Here is a 7,812-nt window from a genome sequence, read left to right on the forward strand (position 1 = left end):
ATGTATATGATATCAACATTTTTCTCTCTACTTCTCTCAGCGCATGCAAACCTAATATTTTTTCTTAAGGTTTCGATTGCAAAAATCGAACGCTATGTTTTAGTCACGAGATTGACCCCCTCCCCCCTCCCCCATCGAAGGTCTCCGCGAGTATTTTTGTGTGTCCCTCAGGTGACGTCAAGGGTTTCCGACGAAATCCACACTGATCGAATCTATGTAGTCAAGGGTTTAGGGTATTATTTGTTGTCAATACTCTCCTTTCAAAATGGCATAAGGTGCAATGAGTGTTTTAGCCACCGCTTTTCAATTATCCGCAAAGGTATCTATCATGAACATGTTCACCTTAGAAACTCATAGACTTGAATAGGTTAAAACATTACTACTACAGTATATATTAAGAACAATGTGCATATGGATTTGGAAAAACTCAACCAGTTTGGATTTAGTTGCTAATAATTTAAATTTTTTTAAATTGTAGACTTAGTTGATGTTGGGCAGAAACTGCATTAGAACAGTGTGTTAGGTCACTTTAACAATTTTTCTCAAGCATCTACAATAAAAGGAAGGCATCATGGATATGTTATTTTACATGATTGATACATAGCGATGATCAAACAACTCCCCTATAGTGTTTTCTTGGACATACAAGATATGCAACATATCTATGGTATATTATTAATCAATATATTTCAAAATTAGGATTTCACTTCTCAAACCTTTATATTCTCGGGTACAACTTATAGTTGTGAATTTTAAGCACAAAATAGTAAGTAGTATAGTAAAATAAAATAATTTGAAAAACTTAATATTTTTTCATTTTGGTTAGTAGATGGCCTTGGTATTGGGATATCAGGCCCAACGAGGACCTGAAATGATTTCATATCAGACTCAACATGAGCTTAATACGTCGGGCTTAGTATTAACCTATATCAAGTCCATTGTGTCATAGAAAATAATAAATCATTTAAATTTTTCAGGTGTACTGGTAGCCTTCACTAGAAGAGACGTTTCTTTGTTATTTGGCATTGCAGACCGAGGTGCTTCAGTTCCTATCAATTCAACTAAAGTATCAGATGACCTCTTTCTTACTTATTTCTCAAATAAAAAAGAAGCTACCAGAGTATGAATTGAGTAGTATGGTTGGGTTGTATGAATAATTACGAGATGCGAGAATCAAATTATCTTAATAGGCAAGGACAGAGCCTGAGCTTTAGCTAGGGTTCCTCTGGGCCATTATGCACGACTTTCACTTTAGTTTTTTTAAATTTCAATAATTTACCAAAGGGCGCATGCAAAATCTAGCATTTACTAAAAGACGGACTATAGTTTAGTATTTACTAAAGGGCGCAATCAAATATCTACTATTTCACTTCTACCCCTCCCGCCGACCTCCTCTTTCCATATGTCATTTTTCAAGGCATTCGAACCACATTTGAATCGTTTTGATTTGAAAATAATATCAATGGTTTGGATGCATATGACATCAACATTTTTCTCCCTCCTCTTAATGCATGCAAACCTGATATCTTTTCTTAAAGATTTGATTGTAAAAATCAGACACTCTATTTTAGTCACAAGATTGCCCCTCCCCCTCTATTAGTACAATTTGTACTAATAATCTAACTTAGATTTTGATAAATGACAAATGAATTAAAGTTAGAGTGTTTGTGATCTAATTGCTTAACCAAGTATGCAAGAATTGACGGATTTGGAGGACCTGACACCACGCTGAAATTCAGCTAGGTCCGCGGGACCCGATAGTTGGTGCGAAGTTCAGATATGTCCGAGAGACCCGATATTTGGCGGGAAGTCTGGTGGGGTCCCCAGGACCTGACAATCGGTTGAAGTCCAGTGGGGTTTGAGGACCTAACAATTAGCGGGAAGACCTGGTGGGTCAAAGGCAAGTCAAGTGATTGTAGTTGGTGTTAGAATGTATACTAACAGCCTAGCTTTTGGTATAAACATTTATCTAGAAATAAGAATCACATTGGTCAAATGTCTACATTTATAATAAATGTAGTTGTTTAATTAATTTATATTGTAGATAACATGGTGTGTGGTGTCACACACAGAAGATCATGTTATCAGTACCTTATAAATTATAAACAGTATCTCACGACCACAATGGAAAAGAACAAACCATTGGAAGGTCGTAGTGTAATTAGGAATTAGTTTATCTTAACTATATAATTACATTAGTACACTTAGAGTGTATTGAGTAGGACCATTAGAGGTAGTTTCTTTTATACTGACTTTATAAAGAAACAAAGACCTCAGTTATTATGAAAGTGTGTGCTCTTAATCCTAATATAATAACAAGCACATGTATTTGATATTTATTTGTTTAATTTATCAAAGGGTGAGATTTAGTTCGATGAATCAATAAGCCCGATAAGTTGGGAAATGATATCACTTATAGTGTGTGTTGTTGATTATAGAAGGAAGCTGTGTCCTAGAGATACTAGGTTGATAATGTCCCCAAGAGGAGCTCATAAGGATTGTCATGTTAAACCCTGCATGTGGACTTAGTCCGACATGATGATAAGGTTGAGTGGTACTACTCTTGGACTAAGACATTAATTAAATGAGTTGTCAGTAACTCACTTAATTAGTGGACATTCGATATCTTAAACACAGGGAGACTAATACACTCATAATAAGAAGGAGCCCAAAAAAATGTAATTTGGGATTGGTGCGGTAGTTCAATAATAGTTCTCTAGTGGAATGAATTATTATTGATAAAATTAAGTTGTGTGTTTGGGGCGAACACGGGATGCTTAATTTTATCGGGAGACCAAAACCAATTCCTCCTCTCGGTCCCTATCGTAGCCTTTTATTTATAGAGTACTATACCCACCTATACCCACCTAAAGGGGGTCGGCCAAGCTAGCTTGGGAATCAAGCTAGGGCCGGCCTAAGCATGGTTTAGGGTGGCCGGCCCTAGCTTGAACCCAAGCTAGAGGGACCGACCATAATTAAATAAAAAAGAATTTTAATTTTAATTTTTATTATGTGGAAGATATAATTTATTAAAGAGAATTAAAATTAAAATATTTCTCTTAAAAAGGATCTACAAAAGATTAAAGAAAAAGATTAAATCTCTTTCCTTATTTGTAGATTGGAGAAATATTTTATTTTCTCTTTAAAAATTATTCACATGTTGAAAAATTAAAATTATAGAAATTTCTTTTTATCAACCATGAAGGGATTATAAAGGGAAATTTTATTTTTTAAAATTTCCAAAGACAAATAAGGAAGTTTTAATTTGTTGATTGAAACTTGTCTAATTTGCTTCTCTTTGATGTGGCCGGCCAAGACATGTTGTTTTAAGAAATTTTGTTTAATTTTTCTTAATTGATTCATGTCAAGGAAAATTAAGAAAATTTTATTGTAATTAAATTTCCTAAATTACCAAGGCCAAGGAATATAAAAGAAGGGGAGGGGGTGCCTTCATGAGACACAACTTCTATTATTTCTCTTCCTCTTTTCCTTGGTGTTGTGGCCGACCAACCTCTTTTCTTCTCTTCCTCTTTGTGGTGGCCGAATCATCCCTATTGCTTGGAGATCTTGTGGAGGCCGGATACTACTTGGAGAAGAAGAAGAAGAAGGAGAGAAAGCTTGCATCCCTTGGAGCTTGGTTGGTGATTTGTTCTTCATCCTTGGTAAAGCTTCCTTGTTGTGGCCGAACCTAGCTAGGAGGAGAAGAAGGTGATTGGTGGTTTCTTATCTCAGAAGATCGTTGTAACGACCACCCTTCTTACTACTACTCTCTAAGGGCGACCGTTACCTACTCCTACTCTACTTACTAGGGTCACTTATGCTATTATTAGCGACACTTAGATTTATCACGGTTCAGAGAAATTCCTACCAAAAAATTTCGGCAGAGTCTCCCCTGTACCGGTGACCAAATCTATAATACACAAGATATATACATAGCCACATGCGGCTGGATCACAATTTATTCACAACCACGCAGTAATAAATCATATCATAATCCAAAAACTAATCTAGCAACATGAACTAAACTCAATCTCCCAGAATGAAGCATAATAAGCTACAATGCACATCAAACTCAATCATAACTCATAATTTCATAACAGAAATACGGAAAATGAACTAGACATAAACTCTAAATAAATAAGTCTTGCTAGTCCCCTCTGGACCTCTCCATAGTTCAGTCACCACACACATCCCTCATCACCACCACCCTGTCGCCTCCCTTCATATCTTAGCTTTTCCTGTATCTGCGGTAGGAGGAAAGAAAACAAGATCTATAAGCGAAAACGCTTAGTAAGTACTAATCTATCTCACAAAACTCGAAATGCATAAATGAAATGCATAAGTACTGAAACTGAAATACTAAAACTATCTGCATATGCTCATGGTATACAGAAAATGAACTAGATACAAATCATACTCAGTATCAAGCAGAATAACAAGAAACTAACTATGTAAACTTAGAATTAAAGAAACTAACCATTCTTATTTATTCTAAGCATGTAACTTGTTTCATTTCTTATATCCTTGTGTTAGAAATTAATCTTTTAATTCCTATCTTTTACTCACTTCTTCTTTCTTTCTTTCTTTCTTAACTTTTCTTTTCTTTGGGCCCAGGCCTAGTACCAACTCATGCGCGTTCCCTAATAGGTTGGGGTTGCGAGCCACCAATCCTAAAAGAGCAGACCTCGGTCTACCAGGGCCAAGACCTCGGAAATGGTCACCTGGATTTGTTTAACGACAAGCTCTTGGATGTCGGGTACTAGCCTCTTACTTTAATTTACTTGTTATCTCTTTTTAATTAGACCTTGGTCTTTTTCTTTACTCATACTTCTCATAATCCTTTATTAGAGCTTATTAGAATCCTTTAGATATATATCTAACAAGTATAGGATTACAACTAACCAAGCATGCTGTATAAAAATAACACAAAGGAAAACAAATCTGAACTCCCTAAGCCTGTTATAAAATAGAGCAAAGGAAAGCAAATCTGGACTTTCTAAACATGCTGTAAAATAGGGCAAAAATGCTACTTTAGGGATTCTAATCATGTTATAAAACATAGACAAAGAATACTACTTTAGGGTTTCTTAAGCATGCTGTAAAATAGACAAAGGATGCTACCTTTAGTGATCCTAATCATGCTGTAAAAACAAACAGACATAGAATGCTACTCAACTTCTTAAACATGCTGTAAAATAGAGCAAAAGAAAGCTAACTTGGACTTTCTAAACATGGTAGTAGCATGGAAAAGTCTAATTCTGCATGCTTAAATTAAATGGCACATAAATCTCAAGCTACATACTTTAAGATAGCATGCATATAAATTCTTCATGCACAAAAATACGCTAAATCTGTACACATGCTTATCATCACTGAGACTTACTGAAGCTTAAAATCTGTATAAACTTGTTGTAAAGAAAACTCATACTCTCACAAGGCAACAGAAATCAAAACTTGTTGCAACTATCTGTAGTGTCACGGCAGTAACTAAAGCTCTAAACCAAACAATCTAATAAAATTGTTCTTATTCCTCATATAGCAATGAAATTGAATCTAAAATCACATGCTCAGTTCTGTACATGTTTGTATATAAATTCTTCACGCTAAATCATTAAATTTGCTACTAGAAACTAAAGAGGTAATAACAACATATCTTCATGCTCTCCATCTGCTATGGAAGAAAACCAAAAATTCCAGCAAACTCCAAAGGAGAAAACTTTGGAATTAAACATTCCTTAAACATTCTTTACAGTAGCAATTGAACTAAAAAAGAACCTATATTTCTAGCAACCATATCCGGTCACAGCAGGTTCCAAAGCAAGGAACTAAAATCCCTAACCTATACCATCTTTCCTTCCTTTGTTCCCATTTGAGGCTCACGGCAACAACCTCAAAACCAAATCCGAATGGCAATGGAAGCAAGGAAAACCAATCGAAGCTCGGAACTACTCGGCACGGCAAAAACTGAAGCAAGGAAAACAAATCGAAGCCCGGAGCAACTCCTACCGCAGGTGAGTAGTACTTACACAAACTAAGATTGGATGCTATAACAAATGAAACTGCTGTACTTGAGAAATTCTAAAACTGTAGTTTAAACAGAAATAAATCTACATGCCATCTTAACAAAATAATCTGCATACTAGGCTAATCAAAATGCTGCATACTATAAGCTTTAACAAAATCTGCATGTCAAACTTAATAAAATCTACGCTTGTAAGCTCGATAAAAATCTGCGTTAGAACATTAACTAAAAATCTACACTTGTAGCTCTAAAGGGGTTGTTCATGCTTAGTTATTCAACACAAAACTAAACCTATTTAAAGTCACAAGCAACCAGAGAAACAAAATGCTACAACAGATTAAAACAAAGGAAAAACAATCCTAACTTCTTTAAAAATAAAATATAAGCCTCCTTTTATCATGTTCGTAATATGCAAAAATCTAACTTTTACTTTGAACATTAACATGGTTGAAAACATGCACTTTTGATTTAACCGAAACATGATGTTATAGCAAAATCAATCTGAACCATTCCATTTACATTAATCCGAAGCAAATGCAAAGCTATAAAACTAAACTAAAGCACTTCCTTAATTACAAACATGCACCGTTCATATTAATTATAGCAAGGATAACAGTTAACCTTTAATTCTCAACTAGCAAACATGCACTTTCAAAAGAAAAATGAAACAATGAAAACATCTGCTAGCACACCTAAACCTATCCCTTCTAATCTGTTCGGAAATTCTGCAGTCAACTCATATCAATTTAAGCTTAAACATAATAGCATTATATTGGTCATGGAAAAATCCTAACAAAACACAAGAAACCATTGCAAAATAGTCCTTAGGTTCTTTACTGTCGAAAAGGAAAAAGAAATCCCAAAGCCATCACCAAATACAGAAACTCATCTCGAAAATCCCATGGTCACATAATGAATTAAGCAAATCTCGGAAATCTCCTTTGAATCCCTAGCAACAATTTGCTTACAAGCAAGCTCTAAGGTTTCATGCAAAGCTTCGGACACAAAGAAAGGAACAAGGAATAAACCTCGGAGCTATCCTACTGCAGGTGAGTAGCGACTTACCGCCGGTTCTTGGACTTACAACAGAAGAGAGGAAGAGATTCTAGGGTTTCGGCCGAAGCTTCTCCTTTGTGCTTCCGAGCTCCTTCCGTCGGGATGACCACGCACGATGAAGCTTGGAGGTTGGCCGGAAGAGTCCTTTCGCCGGCACCGAAGAGGAACCCTAGCGCCGTCGCCTCGATGTGTTTTCCGCCCAAGCCGCCGCTGTCGCGCGAGAGAAGGCGAAGAAGAATTTAGAGAGAAGAAGTTAGGTTTTCTAAAATCCCAAAACTTATTTCCTTTTATAAGTAATCGGATATAACTCAACTATACTATAATCTTATTTAACTCTATTTGAGATTAACATAAATCTCTTATCCCAGCTGGTCAAGCCGGTTTGGCTTGGTTTGGTCCGACCCGAGGTTCGAACCTCTTCTCCAACACTTTTTGCTTAAACTTCTTTGGTTTTGTAAAAATACTAAACGACCTCCAAAAATTACGTAAAAATACTCTAAAAATTCCTAAAAATCTCTAGAATATTTTAAAGGCATTTCCAAATATTTTTATGGCCCTTTAGAACTTGAAATGGAAAAAAAATTGGGTCGTTACAATCCCCCATACCTTATAAAAAGTTCGTCCTCGAACTTAGAATAGCTCTGGATACTTCTGTCTCATACTGTCCTCCCGCTCCCAAGTGATTTCCTCATGCTTCTGGTTCTGCCAGACGACCTTCACTAGTGGTACTTCTT

The sequence above is a fragment of the Zingiber officinale genome, chromosome 7A (assembly GCF_018446385.1).
Source record: "Zingiber officinale cultivar Zhangliang chromosome 7A, Zo_v1.1, whole genome shotgun sequence".
Classification (NCBI taxonomy): domain Eukaryota; kingdom Viridiplantae; phylum Streptophyta; class Magnoliopsida; order Zingiberales; family Zingiberaceae; genus Zingiber; species Zingiber officinale.